Here is a 14,011-nt window from a genome sequence, read left to right on the forward strand (position 1 = left end):
CTGTGTGTGTATTGTCTGTCTCAGAAGATCTAATGGTGCTTTTCCACTGCGTGGTATGACTCGGCTCGGCACTGCTCGGTTCGGCTCGGTTTGCGTTTCCACTGCAGTTTAGTATCGCTTTAGAGTGGGCTTCACTTGCATTGGCATTTTCATGTAATCATTATGAGCAGACTGAGTAGAAGGAAGCATGGGTGAAGGGATTTAAAATTAAACAAATGGACAGAAGGGAAGGAAGTCTCGAAGATGCCCGTGTATGTTTTGTATTGTCTGTTTCTCAGGAGATCAAAGTATCTTTGTTTCTTTAATCCTTACAGGTACCGCATTGGACGTTCTGATATTGAACATTTAATAGTGCATGCTTATTTTTTCCTTGTGCCATCATCTAACAATCACTTACAATTAATCTTTAAAACACTAATAATTTAAAAACACTGTTAACTGTATTTTTTAGCAAATCTTAAAATATCACTTTTGTTGAATTTCAAATTCACTTATAGCTTTTAAAACAATTTTATTTTAGTGAAAAGTACAAAAAAAGTTAAAAAAATTTAAATACCATTTTGTTGATTATTGGCCATAACATTGGCTTATTATCAAGTTTTAATATCTGTACGTCCTTAATACTAAGTCAAAAGAGCCTATGTCCAAATCCAAAGATAGCATCTGTGCACTGACACACACATAATGAAGTCCCTGTAGTGTGAGATGGTGAAATTCTCATTACTGTGGTTATCGCTCAACAACAACAACATTAATCACTGACTTCTTGTGTGGTAACAAATTACAGAAGTTTTCACTGGAGCTCATTAGACAGCGGCCCACCAATTCCCCCCTCTCACACATCATAGTTAATGCAGGGCACAGAAATCTGCAGTTTCTTCAATAGCAGTAGAACATCTTTCGGGACATCATGCAAATTGTTTTCTAAACGCAAGTGAGAAAAATAACGATTATATTAGCTATTACAGCTCTAAACATAGATTGTGTAACCAGCAGAGGTGAGTGCATGTTGCCGCGTCAGATCAGGGGTTTAATAGTCCTCACTATTCTGTCTGGCATCATTCAAGGCTCCCCACAGACTGTCTGTGTGTACTAAGTGTGTGTAAACGAGTGTACGTGTGTGTGTGGAGGAACTGGAAATGGTAGCTGAAACAGGATGCCATTCCACAAAGGTTAATGGATCTAATTCCTGCATGAAAATCAGAATCAAATGAGACACAAGATTCTCAGTCAACATTTTCCAATGCACGCGCAAACACACACATCAGTAATCAAGTAAGATGGAGATGTGGTGTACCATGTGTGTAATGAAGCTGCTGATCCCCATTAGCATATTTGTCATGACGGTGAAGCTGAGATGCCGCGATTCCTGCTGCCGAGAGACCAAGTATCTCTCTTATATAACCACCCATGCAAAGACACACTCAAAAGCACACACTTAGGTCAAGGGAAACTCTAGCTAATGGGTCTCCTCTCCCTACATAATAGGTTCATAGTGCAGAGAGATCAAATGACACTCCATAAACGTCCTCGGAGTCTGGATCCATCATCGATAATAATATACTTGCAGTACAGAAATAAGCAGTAATTTTACACTATGTTAGTGCATAAATGTTTGCACATTACAAAGTTTACAATTTGTCAGACCAAAAATTTTGATGATTCATCCTGCATTTCTGTCCATTCGCATTTTCTCTAGAATGAGAAACTCCCCCTAATACATATATACACTCCCGGTTTGGAATCATTATGAATGGCTAACCAGGCTGCATTTATTTAATCAAATATTCGTAAAACAGCTATATTGTGAAATGTTATTACAATTTAAAACAAAACTGTTTTAATATATTTTAAAATGTAATTTATTCCTGCTAAATTTTCAGCAGTCATTACTCCAGTTTTCAGTATCACATGACCCTTCAGAAATCATTCTAATAAGCTGATTTGGTTCTCAAGAAACATTTATTATTATTGACTAAGTGATTAATGTTAAAAACCGTTTTGCTGCCTAATAGTTTTGTGATGCATTTTTTCAGGATTATTTGATGAATCGAAAGTTCAATAAAACAGTATTTATTTGAAGATGTGTTTGTAACATTATAAACGTCTTTACTGTCAAAGTCATCCTTACTGAAGTAATCATTATTTAATTTATTAAAAAAAAATTTTTTTTTTTAATCTTACTAACCCCAAACTTTTGTTTATTGACTATATGAATGTTTAAATGCAAATTTCTATGGATCAAATATGGAAAAACTATTTAATTTATGTTTAAGGATGTTATGAGCCTCCCTTTGAAAGGATCAATATGCTTAAAATGTGATATGGTCACTCAAAGTGCCCTAGTAAATTTAAGATATTACAAAGAAGGATTTTCTACTATGTTGAAAGACAGTTAATTTTATAGCTGTCTTGATGAATGAATAGTGGGAGAGCACAAGATAACCTCAAATTAACCAGGCAAAGAGCCTGTCATGCAGACGTCCTGTGGAAACTCCACAGACTCCAAGACGCACAAACATTCTTTGCACATTACGCTAAGCTAAAAGGAAAACCACCTGATACTCCATTTGCTGTAGTGAATAAACTGTCTCCATGACAACGGTTGCATTCCAGTAACATAATCTATGAAAAATAAGAGGTCAAATACATTCTGATGGTGGCTTTCAAGGTAATGTAATTTTTCGGACACAAGCCCTAATATTGACTAAGGTGGCCCAAACCTATTTTTTCCCTCACATGTGACACGGATCTGTTTTTTTGGACAGTGTGAACAACGAGAAAAAAAAATCACACTGAATATGAATTTTAAAGTACAATCTCTGCCAGTTCCATATGTAAAAGTAATTCTGATATAAAAAAATCTTGCAATTCAACATTTGCCGTAACGGCCTACTTGGTGTGAATAATAATTTATGTAATACCACTACAGAAAGTACTGCACGGAAAGGGCCAAAAAATGAAATAAACACAACAATAATGATTATTATTATATTAATTTATTAATAAAATTTACTCTTTTTTTGGGGGGGGGCCCCTTGCTGGGCAATACTTCCTATAGTGGAATATTTATTATATTATAGGCATTATATATTCTCAAACGTGACACTTGTTTTAACAAGTGATAACTTCTGATTTTGTAACAAAGTATGATGATATATTAAATTTGCACAAAACACTGGTCTAGGAGTGTCACCTGTTTAGAAGAGTGTCTGATATGGCCCACATTTAAAAGTCATGAACAACCTCTAACAGACATAGGCTTCTGTTGACAATGCAAAAGAATTACACAGTAGGATATCTCTCTATATTCAGACTCCCGGCAGAGCCAAGAGTTATGCGCAAACAAGTTTGACTTTGTTTTGGTAACACGTGCAGAGCCAGACATTCAAATACTTCTGCCAAACTCGTGCATGGGTCAGATTAAACCACTGACAGTCGATCTATATCATCTACTGTAGCACAGTAAATCCAGCCCAGAGCATCACATTACTGGAGTATAACCAACAAGACCAGACAGAACAGAGAAATGACACCGCAGTCACTAATGAAAGTTGTGTGTGATAGATAGCGAGAGTGGCACCTGTTAATATTAGCTGTATTATTTTTGCTTTTAGTAGCTTTACTAATTGAAATTTAGAGAAGCTACAGATTCAAGAGATATCTCCTCCAGCAATGCTGTAAGATAATCAGAATGCTAGTAATACCACTTGTCGAAATATGCTTACTTTATTACTGGAAAAGGGCTTGATGATCTATTAAGCTTATGTACAAACAAACCATGAACAAACCTTCATGGAGTTTGGCATTTCCCATAATGTCTGTGCTTTGTGTGATCGCTGTGACATTTGTCTACAGGCTACAGTTTGTTTGAATTCAAAAGGTGGATCTAATGTGATGAAAGGGCTGTCGTTTAGTTGGATGTTTTGCCGTAATACCTGACTCATTCAACAACACTGTCAGTAAGAGGGATTAAAAAGTCTTCAATGTGAGGACTACCGGAAACTATCCTCTTTTTTTGCAGTTAAAATATTAATGCCAGCTCTTGTTGAGTCAACAACTCTGCCTGGCATCCAGTGGTTTGCTCATTATTGCCTGAGAGCACCATTAAAAAGAGTGATGCTGAGCCTTCGCCACCTCGCTGTGGTTTTATGCATACAGCTCAGTGAAGAGACTTACAAGAAATTGAGTTTGGCTGCCTTCAGGGAAAGCTAAATATAGAACGTGATTGCTCTCATTGCCTATTAAGTGTTTCAAATATATTTTGGCTATTATTTGGGAATATATATATATATATTTGAAAACAGATACTGTAACATAAAAGTTTCCTTAAAGTCCCCATGAAATCAAAATTAAAGTTTTTTGGGTGTTAGTATCAATATGTTAGTCTTAAAGGGGTCATATGATGCTGCTAAAAAGAACATTATTTTGTGTATTTGGTGTAATTAAATGTGTTTATGCGGTTTAAGGTTAAAAAAACAAATTTTTCACATAATGTACATTATTGTTTCTCCTCTATGCCCCGCCTTTCTGAAACGCGTCGATTTTTACAAAGCTCATCGGTCTGAAAAGCAATGTGTGCTCTGATTGGCCAGCTATCCAGTGCATTGTGATTGGCCGAATACCTCAAGCGAGTGACGGAAATGTTACGCCCCTTACCATATCGTGATGCCCTGTCCAGCCGGAGCGACGAGAAAACCCATTATAAATGAGGCATTTGTTGCATCCAGTGGGGAAATAATTAGGATTATAATGACTTAAGGGGCGGTCACACTGCACTTTTCGTTCTATTGACTTCCATTCATACGCATGCGAATGCATCAGACCGGAAACGCAAACTCATGCAAAAAATTTCGCATTTCGCTGCATTCCAAAGTTCAAGTTCAAGCAGCCCTCGTGTGAAGCTCTCCTCGTGTGAAGACCGAAGAGTGTAAAGACCATTGACTCTACCGTTCGACTCCACCGAGCAGGGACACCGGCAAGGCACATAAGTATCGCTTCTGAATCATTCTCTTTCCTACCTTCAACATCCACCTAGATAAACCTCAGGCTGCGGACTTCCACACTCTGCTTGCTTCTTTCACCTCTTCTGCCCCTTGGCTATCTGATGTTCTACGTATCGTTCTAAGCTCAGAGCTGCAGAAAGAGTATGGCACAATAGCTGACGACTTTGCCACATTCTTCATTAATAAAATTACAAACCTCAGCCTTTCTCACACAGAACAACCTACTGGACAGCAACCAATCTGGCTTCGGAAGTGGACATTCGACTGAGACTGCCTTGCTTTCAGTTGTTGAAGTCCTAAGACTGGCAAGAGCGGCTTCCAATTCTTCTATACTTATTTTGCTGGATCTGTCTGCTGCTTTTGATACGGTGAACCACCAGATTCTCCTGTCAATCTGACCTGCGAATTCGCATCACGTGAAGACGTGTGACCAGTAGAAGATCGATACGTCACTGCGTGACCTCTCTGTACAGAAATTCAAAAATGGAGGAAGCGCCAATTTTAGCCATAGCGCAGCGTCCTATTTTATATAACACATCTTTAAAAGATTATAAAAATCAAATAAAAAAAGAAGCTGCATGGTTCGCGGTGTCAATGGAAACAGGAACAGACGATATATATAGAAAGAAAGAGAGAGTACAATATAATTACTATACACAAGTGTATTATTATTAAATTACTTAATGCTGTACCTTATTTTATATTTATATTTTCAGACTCATTTTAAAATAAATTTTGCACACCACAGGAACTTATAAAATGACCTATTTAAAGGGAAAAACCTACAGCACTTAATAATACATGTATGTATATGTACATTCAAACCAAAATTTATTCAGACACCTTGAACATTTCATTCATTAATACAGTTTATTCACTATAGTTTAAAAAAAATGGTAATAAAATATGACAGAGCCGAAAGTACTCCTTGTGGAGATCCTCATCCAGCCGAAGCTCCTGAATTAAAGAATGGAACTCTCCCCGCTCATTCAGAGTCCGTAGAATAGGGTGAACCCACAGCCTTCACCTTTCCAGACGCTTTCGACGCCGTCGCAAAAGACACAGTACAAGCACATAGGAATGTTGATATTCTCTGTATTTTTATATTTGGTACCTTGGCATTAATAAAAAAAATAATTTAAAAAAAGCACATCGGAATCCATGTTGTGATAACTGAGGGGAAACCTTGGCGCATGATGTCATATCCTGCTCCTGTCCATATTTGCAGCGGCGTCCGAAAAATTTTTGCATGTTCAAAGTCTAGTGTGACCGCCCCTTTATACTGTCTTTTTAATCCCTCTTACTGACAGTGTTGTTGAATGAGTCCGGTATTACGGCAAAACATCCAACTAAACAACAGCCCTTTCATCAAATTAGATCCACCTTTTGAATTCAAACAAACTGTAGCCTGTAGACAAATGTCACAGCGATCCCACAAAGCACAGACATTATGGGAAATGTCTGCATTTGTGATCGGAGAAATGACAAACAACAAGTGCTACTCTACACTGCCCAAAAAACTCGCGTTTGAATCGTCAGTGGCAAATTCTTTAAATATAAAAAAACATACTTACAGTCTGACAGCCGGCATTGTAGTCTATTCTACCAGGATCAGGAAACAGTCCTCCATAAAATGCGCTGGACACATCTGAATATTTGGGTTAAACTGTTCTGGAACAGTGTTGTAAATACAACTTAACCACTGATTTCTAGTCGTGTCCTCTTTTGGAAGGCCAAAGTAGTTTCACTTTCACAATGAAAAAGCGTCACACACCGCAGCCTTGAGTGAGCGGAGGCCGGCTTGAGTGAGCAGAGGCGGGCGGGCTTGAGAACGGCGCCGCCGGCGGATTCGACGAAGGAGCGTCCGGAGGGCTTGCGGCAACCACATGTGACACCCCCGGGCTGGACTCCGCTTCGTCCGCGGTGGAAGCCGCGGCTGAAATCGGTCACTTGTCCACAGAATTAGTATTTTCTGTACAGTGAATGGCACGTAGTGCACTATATAGGGGACAGGGAACGATTCAAACAGTGTAAATATGCTTTCCATTTAGGAAAATAAGAAGTCTGGTTTCGCGCTGTGTCACGCTAACCACCGCACCGCACACACACTCTGCTCCGGTCCAGAGACACGATAGCACGGAGCGAATCACATGCGCGAGTCGGCGCAGACCACAAAATGTATCGGAATTCTATTGTATATGTATTTGAATTCTACACAGAATGCTATATTTTATAGCAATATGGATGAGATTGTGGCTGGCATACCCTGTCAAATGAGGCTTTACGGAGCTCAACGGCTCTGAACAGCTCTAGCCCAAGCTGTGATATAAACAAACGCTATTGGCTATTTTAAAAAGGGGCGGGGCTGCTTGATATGTCCCGCCCTGTCTTCCGGGTTCAGTTAAAATGACGTCAACACAGAGTAACGCTGCGTGTTTCTAAGCATTTCAGGGGACCTTTAACATTCTTTAATGTAAAGGCATATTTTTAATGATGCTTTACTGATATATGCATGCCATTTACTTAGCCAATCATTGTTAATTTTGTCAGCCATTTTGAATTTAATCTTAGTCTTTTAAATTAGTCTTAGTCCTGTCAAGTGTACTTTTTAGTTAATATCATATTTAGTCAACCTTGTCCTGTTTTTGTTTAGTCAAGATTTAGTCGACTAAATGTCTGAGCCTTTTAGTTTTAGTCAATGAAAACAATTTTCGTCATGCTGTATAATGGTTACACTGATATAAAAAAATATTTTTGCTCAATTATAATCACAATGATTGTTGTCATTTGAGAAATTTATTTTCAAATCTCAGAGCCTTTCAGTGTCAAACACGTGTGAGCTACATTTCGGTATTCCTTGAAATGCAAGCAGACAGAGAGAGAAAGAGCTGGAATGGAAGAACAGGATGAGTGCTGATCACTATTACTAACACTATTCCTTCTATTACCTCCACTTCCTGAGGCTTTGTCTACGCAAAAACAATAGCTAAAGTCACAAATGGTATAGCCTAACATGAACCATGTTCCTTAGCTATGGCAGTTGCTATGGTAAATCCCCAAATCCTGCTATTCTTAGGTCAGCTATCAGTGCTGAAAACATTTGTTTGGTTGTATGTATGTAGAGCACATTAAGACAGATGGCCCCTGAAGCCAGTCTGGATCACTGCCCATGAAGCCATTATACTTCAAACAGGACATCAAATAAAAGAGGACCTGCACATGCTCACACACACAAAATACAAAATCAGCAGGGTGACAGATGACCCTGATGTGCATTAAATCACAATGATACACACAAGGACAGACCACTAACTTTTCATATCACTGTAAGTGAAAAAGAAAAAAGAAAAACTGTAAAGAAAGTCATATTGTACCACCTAAATAAAAGAAACAATTTGATTTTGCATAAATAAAGACAAAGTACATTTTTGCAACCATTACTGTAGAAATGATTTTCTTTACTGTATTATAGTAGTGAAGATTGACTACATTAAAGGAATAGTTCACCAAAAAGTTACAATTTGCTCAAACCATGAACAATAAGGTTTGAAGTTAAAAACACTTTAATGATGGATTTGTTTCTTACAGACATGCAGCTTTTCACTTCACAATACAATAATTGATGCACTGGAGTCATGTGGATTACTAGTGGATCATTGTGATGTTTTTAGCAGCTGTTTGAACTCTCATCATGACGGCACCCATTCACTGCAGAGGATCGATTGGTGAGCAAGTGATGTAATGCTAAATTTCTCTAAATTTCTTCTAAAGTAGAAAAACCTCATCTTAGAAGGCCTGAGAGTTTCCTCAAATTAGAATTTTTGGTGAACTATTTCTTTAAATTGATATAACTTTTTGGGAAAATGTGATTAACTGTCATGGAAATTATGGAACAATGCAAATAAAAAAGTAACAATTTAAGAAAAACATTATTTTATATATTTCATTTGATTTTGGTGATAAAACATGATCCCCATTTCTTCATGTGATTCACACAGAAGTAATTCCAAACACTGTGAGACTAGACAGACCTGTCATTAGAATATGCTTCTGCAAGACTAAAGGACAGTCTTTATCTCTGTCCTCTAATCCTGTCAGCATCTTTCCATGTGTTATTATGCGTGTCCTGTCATGCTGTCATCTCTGTCATGCTGTCCGTCCTACAGAACATGTCTGGCTGTTCAACAAAATTTTGGTTTGTAAGGATTATCTGCTTCTTAAAGGGATAGTTCACCCAAAAATGAAAATTAAGTCATCATTTACTCACTCTTGTGTTGTTCTAATGCCATATGCCCTTCTTTATTTTTCATACCACAAAAGGAGATTTTTTTTTAAATGTCCCACACGTGCTTGTCCATATGATGGCAGTGTATGGAGATCAGCATCAAGCTTTTAAAAAAGACGCAAAAGTATCACAGATCGGTCCCATACGACACGTGCCGTATATTCCAAGTACTTGGGGGATAAACGATAGGGTTTGGTGAAAAACAAATAAAAATGTAACTACTATCCTGACCTTGGCCATTGGTCTCTGTGCACGACCGTGTGTTCAAGAGACTCTTTTAGCACAGCAGTTCACTCTGACTCACCCAGGAAAAGCACACAAATTGTGAAAAATCAAGATTAAAAACAAGATTAATTTTCGTTTGTGTTCTTCAAATGTCTCAAGACCACACTATCATAACTCTCAACACTACTGACAACCAATACAAAACATACTAAGGCTGAGGGGAAGGGGGAATAATCTTGACCTTTAACCTATTTCCAACTCCCTCCTGACTCTGTGATGCCTGAATATTGTTGTTCATTTAAAACAATAGATAGAAATTTCCTGGAATTTTTTACAACCAGGAAAAAAAACAAGATCACGGAAGGACAAAATGCAAGGTAGGTGGGGTGTTTTCAGTTACAATTAACAATTTAATGATGTTTTTTTTTACAAAAGTAAACACACTCTCACAGATTACTGCTCGAGCCCAATAAAGCAAGGGGAAGCGTCCAGCATTTCTGTTAAAGGAAGAGAAATTTTTCCCTTGAGTTTAATATTGTGCTTAAATTAGTCTAGTAGCATAAAATCATACCAGATAAGACAAGAATGATATGAAAACGGTGGCATATCCTTATAAAGAAGCATAAATGAACCACATACTGAGGTGTGTTTGTTTGATTTATGACAGGAACTAAACTGTCAATAACAAAAACAGCACGAAAAGGAGTCAGACAACATTCAGTATAAGACTGCAAAACACTCACTTTATTCTCTCTATTGACGGCTTAATAGTTCAAGATCTCACTTGATAACATAAAAAGTGGGCTGACTAGGAAGAAAGTAACTACCGTAGACAGTGTTTTTATTGTTAACTAAAACATTTTTTCAATTATTTTTGTTAAAAAAACAAAACGAAAAAAAAGCTGAAATAACATTTCTCTATATATATACACTACCGTTCAAAAGTTTGGGATCAGTAAGACTTGTAATGTTTTTTAAAGAAATCTCTTATGCTCATCAAGGCTGCATTTATTTGATCAAAAATACAGAAAAAAAACAGTAATCTTGTAAAATGTTATTACAATATAAAATAATGGTTTCTATTTTAATATCCTTTAAAATATCATTTATTTCTGTGATGCAAAGATGAATTTCCATCAGCCATTACTCCAGTATAAAGTGTCACATGATCCTTAAGAAATCATTCTAACATTCTGATTTATTATTAGAATTATCAATGTTGGCAACAGTTGTGCTGCCAAATATTTTTTGGGAAACGGCAATACTTTTTTCAGGATTCTTTGATGAATAAAATGCTAAAAAGAATAGCCTTCACGTTAATTCATCAAGATAAACTAGAAATGTTGCCTTGGCAAGTAACTGAAAATTTACTCTAAAATTACTAAAACTAAAACTGAAACAAAAATAAATTTTAAAAAAGCTAAATATTAAAATAAATTATAATAAAAATGAAAAAAGCACATACAATTACTAAAAATACACATAAAAAGAGAACTGAAAATTCAAAATATGAATAAATACTGTAACCGTATATAAATAATATTAAATAGCACTGCTAGCAAGTTAAGAACTTGCCCATCATTACACAGGGACCGCCAAACTATTTAGTGCCAGCTATATAACACATAGTATTTCACACATAGCCAGCTGAGTTGAGCAAATTATGATCAATGTTTATTCAAGTGATATGGTGTAAGTTTCACACCTTTACCACCTCAGTCAGAGTTAACAGCAACAACATAAATGGACCAAACATGCTGGGTTATTTTTTTAACCCAAATACTGGGTTCAGCATGTTGAGTTATTTTATTGGGTTATTTTTTAATATTTTTTACCCAGGTGCTGGGTAGTTTTTCTGTAACTCAGCAGCTGGGCCATTTTTACCATCGATACAAATGATGAACCCCGTCACAAACCTACCCAGCGCTGTGTCAATGTAATCAAAGTCCTTAGTGTAACCCAATGTTGGGTAGTCTGTGCCAACCCGGTTAAAAATGAATACTGTCAGTGGTCATTTTCTGTTCTGTCCTGGCGGAAAACTTCCTGAATGAAATTAATATACTAAATGTTTTTAACCCAGTATTTTTTTAAAGTACACTCTCTTCCTGCATGAGAACACCCAACAAAGCCTTAAAATAACAAAAAAAACAAGGGTGACTGAAAGCTCCATGTATGTCAGAACTATCTGTCTGGCACTTATCATTACATCTACGTTCATGCAACTGCAAGATATCCAAGGGTTATAAAGAACCATAGCGCTTTTAATGAGAAGTCAGCTAGGGACTGGACAATGAAACTGGAGACATTTTACGATGAAAGCAGTTCTCCTGGAACATACTGTCCAAACATATTTCATTTAACTGTGTCCTGCACTCTCTTAACAACCAAAATGCTTTATGTAGACACCAAACACATATATCTACAAGATGGGACGTTAGAGAACAGAGACTTGGAAGTAGAAACCGATCCACGTGTCAAATTAACGGTTCATGGAGTTCAGTGACCTCCAGAGATTATGGGTAAAAATAAATTAGGAAGCAGCTTCAATAAGCAGCCGCAAAAGGAATATAGTACAGAATGTCAAATACGAGAGTGTGACTGACAAGAATGTGATGATCAATTTAACATGAACTGTTAAGATGAAGTTGTTTGAAGATGTTTTTGTTGAAGATGTTTCTGTGTATTTGTTATGTGTGTGAGAGAGACTCTGTGGAGATGAAGCAGTAGCTTTGGGATTTGGCTGACCGTTCTTTAGTTACGCAATATCAGTTCCCAAAATGTGTTTGTGTGTATTTGTGTGAGTGTGTGCTAAATGTGAATCATTAGACTCTAAAGACATGTTTGCACGTGTTGCACAGGTGGGTCAGTTCTATAAAAAGTGAAACTACACTGTCACACTACAAATACTAGATCTTTCTTGTAATGGTTTCAATTTTGATTAACTAGAATGATGCATTTCACAGAACTGAACCAATTCAAAAATCAACTGATTTAAGACTATACATCACAATAACATCAGAGACAACATATACACATCTCTGTACATAATGAAAACAGAAGAAAATAAGAAAATAATGGAATTTAAAAAAAAGTTCACCAAAAAATGAACATTTGCTTAAAATTTACACAAATATAGCATTACATTTTGTATTTTGGTAGAAGCAAAGGTTTAAAGTTAAAACACATTAATGATGGATTTGTTTCTTACAGACACACAGCTTTTTGCTTCACAATACCTTAATTGATGGACTGGAGTTGTGTGGATTACTTGTGGATTATTTTACCAGCTGTTTGCAGAGGATCCATTGGTGAGAAAGTGATGTAATGTTAAGTTTCCAAATCAGTGTGCAGATGAATAAACAAACTCATCTACATCTTGAATGGCCTGAGGGTGAGTAAATCCTAAGCAAATTTTCATTTTTCGGGTGAACTACTCCTTTAAATCCTAATAAATATTAAAGGAGTCATATGATGCGATTTCAATTTGTCCTTTCTCTTTGGAGTGTTACAAGCTCTTGGTGCATAAAGAAGATCTGTAACGTTGCAAAGACTAAAGTCTCAAATCCAAAGAGATATTCTTTAAAGCAGAGTCCAGCCCGGGGTCGTCACATGTGGTTGCCGCAAGCAACATCATATGACCCCTTTAAATGAAGAGTTAGTAAATAAGAGAAAAACAAATATACAAAAATACATAGTTGTTACATTATAAATACACATTATAAATGGGATTGAGATATTATAGATATAGGCTAATTCACATTATTTCATCAAGAGATATGTCGATACAATAGATAAACAATATCTACAGATACCCAGAATATTACACATTTGTGCTGAAAACATGAGGTGTCAAAAAATAGACTACGACTTAAGATCCGGCTAAATTTAGAACAAATGCTGTAACGTTTGTCCTGTTAGGATATGTTATGGTAGCCTATGTAACAGACCAAATATCTAGGCCAAGCAGCAGCATATTGTGAGTCACAACTAGGTCTGAAATCAGTTGAGCTGTATACATCAAAACAGGTGCACTGGGTTCAAGATGTTATACTGTTGGTACTGTACCGTAGTGTTATCCCGCAGTCCAGCGACTTCCACGCTTTTCTGGTCAGCACAAGTTTCATAGCCTCTCTCGCGTTTTCCACGAGGTAAGAATGGTGAATTGTTGGATCATCACCGCCCTCTGGAGCAATTAGAGCAAAATCGCAGGGGCGATTAAATGAACTAAATCTAGTGATATCAGGCCATTATATATGTACTCCACACCTCATAAGCGGAGAGGTAGAACATATAGCACTTGCAATATTTTAATTTCATCAGGTTTGCCTTTTCTATTAAACAACTTTTCTTTTTGCTTTTCGAGCATAGCTTTTGCCTGTTGACGTAGTTACTTCTAGATACTCTGAGGGGAGGAAAAAGCTTTGCCGAAACCCGGGATCGAACCAGGGACCTTTAGATCTTCAGTCTAACGCTCTCCCAACTGAGCTATTTCGGC

General features: G+C 36.9%; 1 non-coding gene across 1 annotated transcript; it reads right to left on the reverse strand.

Annotated features, from left to right (window-relative positions):
* Positions 1 to 13,938: 13,938 nt before the first annotated feature.
* On the reverse strand, positions 13,939 to 14,011 carry trnaf-gaa (transfer RNA phenylalanine (anticodon GAA)). The gene has a single exon. It is a non-coding gene; the product is annotated as a tRNA-Phe (tRNA).

Source organism: Sinocyclocheilus anshuiensis, unplaced genomic scaffold (genome assembly GCF_001515605.1).
Source record: "Sinocyclocheilus anshuiensis isolate Anshui unplaced genomic scaffold, SAMN03320099.WGS_v1.1 scaffold964, whole genome shotgun sequence".
Classification (NCBI taxonomy): domain Eukaryota; kingdom Metazoa; phylum Chordata; class Actinopteri; order Cypriniformes; family Cyprinidae; genus Sinocyclocheilus; species Sinocyclocheilus anshuiensis.